The following is a 7,520-nucleotide window of genomic DNA, read 5'->3' as shown; positions in this document are numbered from 1 at the left end:
CACACAGACAGGTTGGTTACAGGCTCTCAACTGGGTTCCTTCTAACCAACACACAGCCATCAGTGGCACCGAGGCAGAACCAACTTTCACCAGAAGACACAACGGACTTCCACCGTGCAAAGCAACGAGCTACCGCTTGACACCACTGAAGTCGATAATGGCGGTGGTTTGGGGTCAATGGAATGCACGCTACAGAGTGTCTGGCACGGAGCTGTCCTTGGAGTAACCGACTTGTAACAGTTCGTTGTGTCACTGTGGGGAGAACTGCTGTTCAAACTGCTGCTGCAGATGCAGTACGATGCGTCGGAGCCATACTCCGACCACGCCATTTACGTGACGTCCGGAGCCCGGTCTATTTCCAACTGGACATTCTCGTGACGACCGTTGTCAGCAGTCAGTTACATTGGCTACATTCTTGCTAGGTCTTTCTTCTGTATCACAGAAGTAACACGCAGCTTCTCATAGCCCTATCGCACGACCTCGTTCAAATTCAGTGAGGTGCTAATAATGGCGTCTTTGTCGCCTTAAAGGCATTGCTGACTAACATCAACCCACGACGATCAATCTCAAAGGTAATTAACGCTCATGACCGTTACAGCTAACTTCATTTTCGTCCTCATAGTGGCGCTACTAGGGCCACTCTTATGCGACTGGTGCGAAATTTGAGCAGACATCATCTTTCAGATGTACAAACACGTCCGCAGCTCATGGTCGTGCGGTAGCGTTCTCGCTTCCCGCGCCGGGGATCCCGGGTTCGATTCCCGGCGAGGTCAGGGATTTTCTCTGCCTCGTGATGACTATTTGTTGTGTGATGTCCTTAGGTTAGTTAGGTTTAAGTAGTTTTAAGTTCTACGGGACTGATGACCATAGCTGTTAAGTCCCATAGTGCTCAGAGCCATTTTTGTAGAAGCACGCCTACAAACTTTCGTTTATGTATTACAACTCCTTCTTGGTGCTGCGATTTTTCTTCTGTTAGTGTACTATTGGCACACTAGTAACGCCTTTGCCTCAATACTGAAAGGGTAAGTTGTTGGCGATATGCTGATACATATTTATTGAAATTTCGTTTCGTAATTTCCAAGATAGTCTGGAATGATTGATAGAGAATATTTTTTCCGTTGTTGCTATAGGTTTCTTACTTTCTTATATCACATGTTGTTTCGGACATTGAATCAGTTGAACACACGTCAGTCAGCATTTAAGTGCTTTGTGCTTGCAATATAAGGTCCTGTCGTTTAGCACAAGACGCTGGGTAACGTGTAACTTTTACCGACCGTAGCCCCCGACCGGTAACCCGCTGGCTGGCATGTGTTAGAACGTGGATACCTGCTACAAGATGATCTCTTACAAGTAGTTTTATGTGAAAGAACACCCTGATAAGATTATTATCACTCTTTGTTCATACCTGGAAAATGCAATCAGTTGACCTCCACACTGCGTCTCACAAATATAATAAGCAAAAGACTAGAAATACCACGTATATGATGAGAGAAGTTTCGCAGTCGAGATTCAGAGGCTCTTTAGCAGTAACCTAAAAAAGTAACTTAGGAAGATATCTCCATCTATGACAGATCATCAGTTAAATTTGAGGACTGGATGGTAGGAGAGGGGAACTGGCGGAAGAGAAGTTGTTGTTGAGGGGTGGGTATGGGGAGAGGGGGAAATTGGGTGTCCTGATTGCATACGTCAGTCGGCGTAACACTTGCACTCGAAAGGTACAGATCCCAGGTGCCAGTCCCAGTGCAACACTCAGATTTATTCAGCCAGAAACTTTCATCTGTAAAATAGTTTCTGTTATGGAACCTTGGCACAATGAAATTAGACGCATGCTCCATCCAAAAGTTCTACTTTTAGCAAGAAATTTACGCTGATTGAATTTAATGATACTGATGGTCGCATATACATATGAAATTTTTGAGTTGATCTTACATTTTTCATCTGTGAAAGTTCTCAGCAGAGCATTTTCACGTCAGATCTATGACGTTTACAAGGTCAACAGAAGGAGTCGGTGGTTGTCTTTTAGGTGCGATATTCAATTTTTTATATTGAATGTCCACAATGAAGAGCGAATCAAGCATCAATTGAAACCAACAGAAATTAGTTGGAATGGCTACTGCGGCAGCTTCTGATAATACGTTAGGCAACAAAACAATAGTGCTTTCTTGGTGTGAGAAATTCACGGAAACTCTTATCAGCTGCTTGCCGTGATAGTCAACAACGATAGTAATCTAGAGTAGGTCTCGCACAGCGCTAGTGTAGCAGCGACGGAAGAAAATACAGTTCATACTGGAAGATGTACCTGAAGTACTGGAAGGGATGTAGTATGTTACAGCAAGTTACTCACGTTTTTGTGATGTCTCTCGTAGAGGAATGTACCATTCTCGCAACGGTTGTTAGCTCGATTGTTCAAGCGGCTCTTGATAGTATTCACAAAGTGAACTGATACGGTACAGTTTCTGTAAAATATCTTCATAGATGAAGTAGGTAAAATTTTAAATTTCTATTTCGTAGGGATGTTGCTGAACAGATTATAGGATCCTTCTTCATGAGGCAAAGGACCTGCAAATATCCGCGCAAATCATGACATGTTGAAACACGTTAGTCAAAATATGATCGTATTGTTGTGTCTGGTCCGCAGCTCGTGGTCGTGCGGTAGCGTTCTCGCTTCCCGCGCCCGGGTTCCCGGGTTCGATTCCCGGCGGGGTCAGGGATTTTCTCTGCCTCGTGATGACTGGGTGTTGTGTGATGTCCTTAGGTTAGTTAGGTTTAAGTGGTTCTAAGTCTAGGGGACTGATGACCACAGATGTTGAGTCCCATAGTGCTCAGAGCCATTTGAACTTTTTTTTTTTTTAAATGATAATTAAATGGACACCCTAGCTGCAAACAGGCTTTGATGTACTTCATTGGAGACATGTTGAAAATGTGTGCCCCGACCGGGACTCGAACCCGGGATCTCCTGCTTACATGGCAGACGCTCTATCCATCTGAGCCACCGCGGGCACATAGGATAGTGCATCTGCAGGGACTTATCCCTTGCACGCTCCCCGTGAGATCCACATTCCCAACATGTCCTCACCACTACATTCGTAGTGCGCCTAATACATGTTTGCCCATCATACTTTTTTTTTTTTTTGTCGGCTACTTTGAGAGTCAGCCCGGACACAAATAAGGAAGGAGAGAAGCTGAGCTAGCCGGTGGCAGGAATACGAAATGATCTGTACAAATCACTTTAAGATCAATTGATCATTTTATTTTTAAAAAGAAAAGAAGCATAACTTAAATTGCTTCCTGTGCTTCCTGTGCCTCCTGTAAGTAATTATATCACTCGCTATTACATCTCACAGAAAGCAGACTAAGTATCGGCTTCCTATTACGCAGTACTTATGGTCTCGAAGACTGTGAGCGAACTTGGGCCGACCAGCGATGGGCGGTAGGTCAAGTCAACGGTGTCAGGGGCGCTAAACTCAGTCTTTCTGGAGGTGGGGCGCCGCCCGGTCTTTCCACTGGCGCACGGGTCAGCGCCTTCTTGACCCAGGGTCGCGGAGTTGCGCCGGTTGGTGTGCAGTCGATGCTTTAGGACTGCACACCCATTGCGTTCTAAGAAAATACCTGGAGCACTGACACAAAATGAGAAATCGTCTTTGTTGACAGACCCCAACTAACATCTAAATATTCACGCCACGACTGAGGATGCCGAGTGACACATCTTGCAGTCTCCTGTCACACTTTCGATACTGTTGTTGACCCCCAGACGTAGAAAACTTAAGTAAACTGCATAGTGATCTCTTTTCTTGATGAAAGGATGCTAGACAGTGGAAGGTTTATTTTAGAGAATTGTGAACTACACCCACAGGTAAACTAGATCAATATCAGAACTCCCCTAACACATCAAAGAGTACCATTCGTCCCGTGAATGGCATGTGAGGCGAGACAATATACATGCAGCATGTAACTGTTATAAACAGAAAATATTTGATTGACTCCGTGAAACTTTTCAGTTTACCAGACGATCAAATTAAGTATTTTGGTACTATAAGGAGACCGATCATCTTCTCATTTTATCGTCATTAGCGTCTACCGTATATGAACAAGTGACGGTGAAATTAATAGCAGACGACAACGCGTTTAACGTACACGTGTTCACTGTAGAATTGTCTTCTGCCAAGAAAGGAGTAAACGGTAATCATCTGAGCACAAGGTAGCTGATTAGAAAACACACAGATATTTTGTGCTTTAATGTTCATTTCGCGTAGTTGGAAATAATACTCCACAGAATACAACTTGTGCGAGTGTCCTTGTTGATTCTACTTAGTTATGTCTGTAACAATCAAAGGTAACTCTGCACAATGAAAAGTGAATCACTCTTACTGGTTTCCTGGGAGTTAGGGTTACTACTGAAGGCTCCAGCAGGTATGGACGCTGGTGACGGCTGGTATCTTTCGTGACAGATATTGACCATAGCCTCCCTGCGACACGAGGTAACTACATGACACTCCGAGATGTGCGACAGTATTGCTGCTTACCACTCTAATTCCATAATTTTGTATGTGTGTCTCGCTGGAAATGACATTTCTCGTCAGGACAAATGTCTACACGATAAACCATGATTCATGCTACGTCTTTTTGAGGAACATGGCTATGAATTGCAGATGATATACTGATCGCCACATTTGCTCGATACCTAAGCTATCAAGCACATCTTGATGTCTTCGAGCATCACCTTACAGCGTTCGAACTTAAAGCATTTGTGTGACGCATTAGTAGATATTAGCTGGATTTTCATAGCGATTTCAAGACGACCTTTAGCTGTTCTGAGTGTCATCGCATAACCAGTATGTTATTGATAGGGGACCGTAATGTTAGGCCTTATAAATAGTTATCTTGTAGCTTTGCAGTCATCAATCCATCTTCGATAACGTGCTACAAAAACTTCATGCGTGCTGTTTATTTTTGGTGCTGTGTCAATCAGTTAAAATTTTTGCAACAAAAGAATGTTGACTCCGTACTATTAGTAAAAATGTTTCATTAGATGCTGTTAACATACTTGTAAATATAGAACGGAGCGTTGATTAGAAAGCGGTAGAAATACATCCCATGTTGCTATCGAGACCTACCGGAGCCCATAGTAGTCGACTACAGTTTTAGTAAGGAAAGATGATGAAATCCGTAATTACTGTGTCAATTGTGCACTGCTCAATAAATAACGAGAAAAGACTGATTTATAACCATACTGGAGCAGAACGTTTTTCATCGCTGTAGTTCTGTCCTTACAGAAATGTCAGAATAACAGTTCACGCTAAACTGTTGGGTGAGGAGTCACATACATGGAGGCTATTACAAACCTAAAAAAAAAAAAATCATACCTTGAATTTAGGCGATCTTGGAGGCCAATGATCCAATGCGAGATTTGTACGCCCCTGATACCCGATCGATCGTTGAGACAGCTCATTGTTATGAAATGCTGGTCACGTGCAGGCGCGGGGTAGGTCTGGGCGTCTTGACACGGTCCACGGGACTCCCTCCGTCGGAGGTTCGAGTCCTCCCTAGGGCATGGGTGTGTGTGTTGTCCTTAGTGTAAGTTAGTTTAAGTTAGATTAAATAGTGTGTAAGCCTAGGGACCGATGACCTCAGCAGTTTGGTCCCATAAGATCTTACCAAAAATTCCCAAATTTTCACGTGCAGGTTCCAGTGCTGTGCTGCTTCGCCCTGTTGGAGATCGAAGATATCGGCACATTTTGTTGCTGTGCTATCGCCATCTCTATTCAACGCACATTGACCTATGAACGGGTCAGTGATCGCGGTAGCCCGCATCTCGTGGTCGTGCGGTAGCGTTCTCGCTTACCACGCCCGGGTTCCCGGGTTCGATTCCCGGCGGGGTCAGGGATTTTCTCTGCCTCGTGATGGCTGGGTGTTGTGTGCTGTCCTTAGGTTAGTTAGGTTTAAGTAGTTCTAAGTTCTAGGGGACTGATGACCATAGATGTTAAGTCCCATAGTGCTCAGAGCCATTTGAACCATTTTTTTGATCGCGGTAGCTTCACCAGGTACACCGCTATGGGCAAACACTTGAATCGGCACCTTACAACTAGGATCAATGGATAGTGTTAGTTTCGATGCGTAAAATAAAACTCACTACAAGTTTCTGTCTTATTGCACGCGGAAAATGTATTCTTGTTAAACTGAATGAATCTCTTTGAAAAATCCTGTGCACCGACTTCTGCGCAGTACGATTTAGAGTCACTTGTCTCCAGTTCGGAACTTATAAAATTCGTTTTTTGCTGTTCCACTAAGATGTTTTAAACTTGCGTTGTGTTTATTGCACCAAATATGCAACTGTCTTCTTCCGTTCAGCTCCTCCGCTTTCCCATTTAAAATTCCTTAGTACCCTACATTTACCGCAGTAATGCTTAAAATTTCGCGCGATTAAACAGATTTGTTTAGTAATGCTTATATTCGTTCCTATGTTCGACAACGGCAAAGCTACAGCCACGCCTCGTACTGCGAAACATTCCACGCACGGCCTATAATTCATTAATTTGGCGACAACACGAAGTTCCGTGGAACGCTCGAGTAAGCCAGGGTCTTCACTTTTACGGCGGCCGGTTACTTTCACAGGCGTTAGCACTAAGCGCTTCTTCACTTTATTAACATCTGCGCTGTGGCGCTAAGTTTTGTAATGCGACGGAAGTGCGCAAGTTTCCGCGGGCCGTCGCGCGAGCAGCGAGATCGAACCCAGAGGCGTCGTAAGTGGGAAACCGACGCGCCGCCTAACTTGCTTAACTCGTAATTATTATCGCCGGAGGCATTGCTGCGCGCTGTTTGTCTTTACTGCGGCTGCGTAATCGCGGTTCGCGGTGCCCCTTCAGCGCCAGCTTGTTGCGCGCAACTTTTTAATGGGAATGCGAGTGCCTTTTTGAGTCTAGAAGCGCGCCGACGCTCACAGGACTTCCGACATTTGTGCTGATAACGCCAATGTTTGTTACGCCACGTGCTGTTTATTCTCCGTCACTTTCCCGTTCACTGTCACGCACAGAGTGCATTGAAAGCAATGGCGAGGTTTACCACCGTCAGGATGACATTTACATACGAGAGTCACTTCAAAAGTTCTGCACACTGTATGACAGAACTGAAGAAAATAATTTATTTTACAAAACACCATTACAGGCCTTCAATATAATCTCCATACTGGCTTATGACAACTTACCAACGTTTCGGCCACTTCTCTATTCCGGATAAGGTACCTTTATTGTTGAGCTGTCTGATTACTCGGGTCACCTCACTGGAAGCTGCATCAGCTGTATTAAAACGTTTTCCACGGGATTGTTCCTTCAACTTGGGAAACAAATCTGAGTCAAAGTCATATCAGGACTATAAGGTGGTTGGCGAAGTATTTCTCATCTATGAATGTCGAGTGTTTGTCTCACTGGTAGGACAATATGGAGTCTAGCATTGTTTTGCAAAATGAGGACACCAACTGCAAGCTTGTCAGAGCTTCTTTACCGAATTTTCGGGCGCAAAACATT

At 44.4% G+C, this 7,520-nt stretch overlaps 1 non-coding gene across 1 annotated transcript; it reads right to left on the bottom strand.

Annotated features, from left to right (window-relative positions):
- Nucleotides 1–2,925: 2,925 nt before the first annotated feature.
- Nucleotides 2,926–3,000, bottom strand: Trnat-ugu (transfer RNA threonine (anticodon UGU)). Its single transcript has one exon. It is a non-coding gene; the product is annotated as a tRNA-Thr (tRNA).
- Nucleotides 3,001–7,520: the final 4,520 nt, after the last annotated feature.

This window comes from Schistocerca nitens, chromosome 3 (genome assembly GCF_023898315.1).
Source record: "Schistocerca nitens isolate TAMUIC-IGC-003100 chromosome 3, iqSchNite1.1, whole genome shotgun sequence".
Classification (NCBI taxonomy): domain Eukaryota; kingdom Metazoa; phylum Arthropoda; class Insecta; order Orthoptera; family Acrididae; genus Schistocerca; species Schistocerca nitens.
Note: the sequence above shows the minus strand (reverse complement) of the source record. Positions and strands in the feature narration are given on the sequence as shown.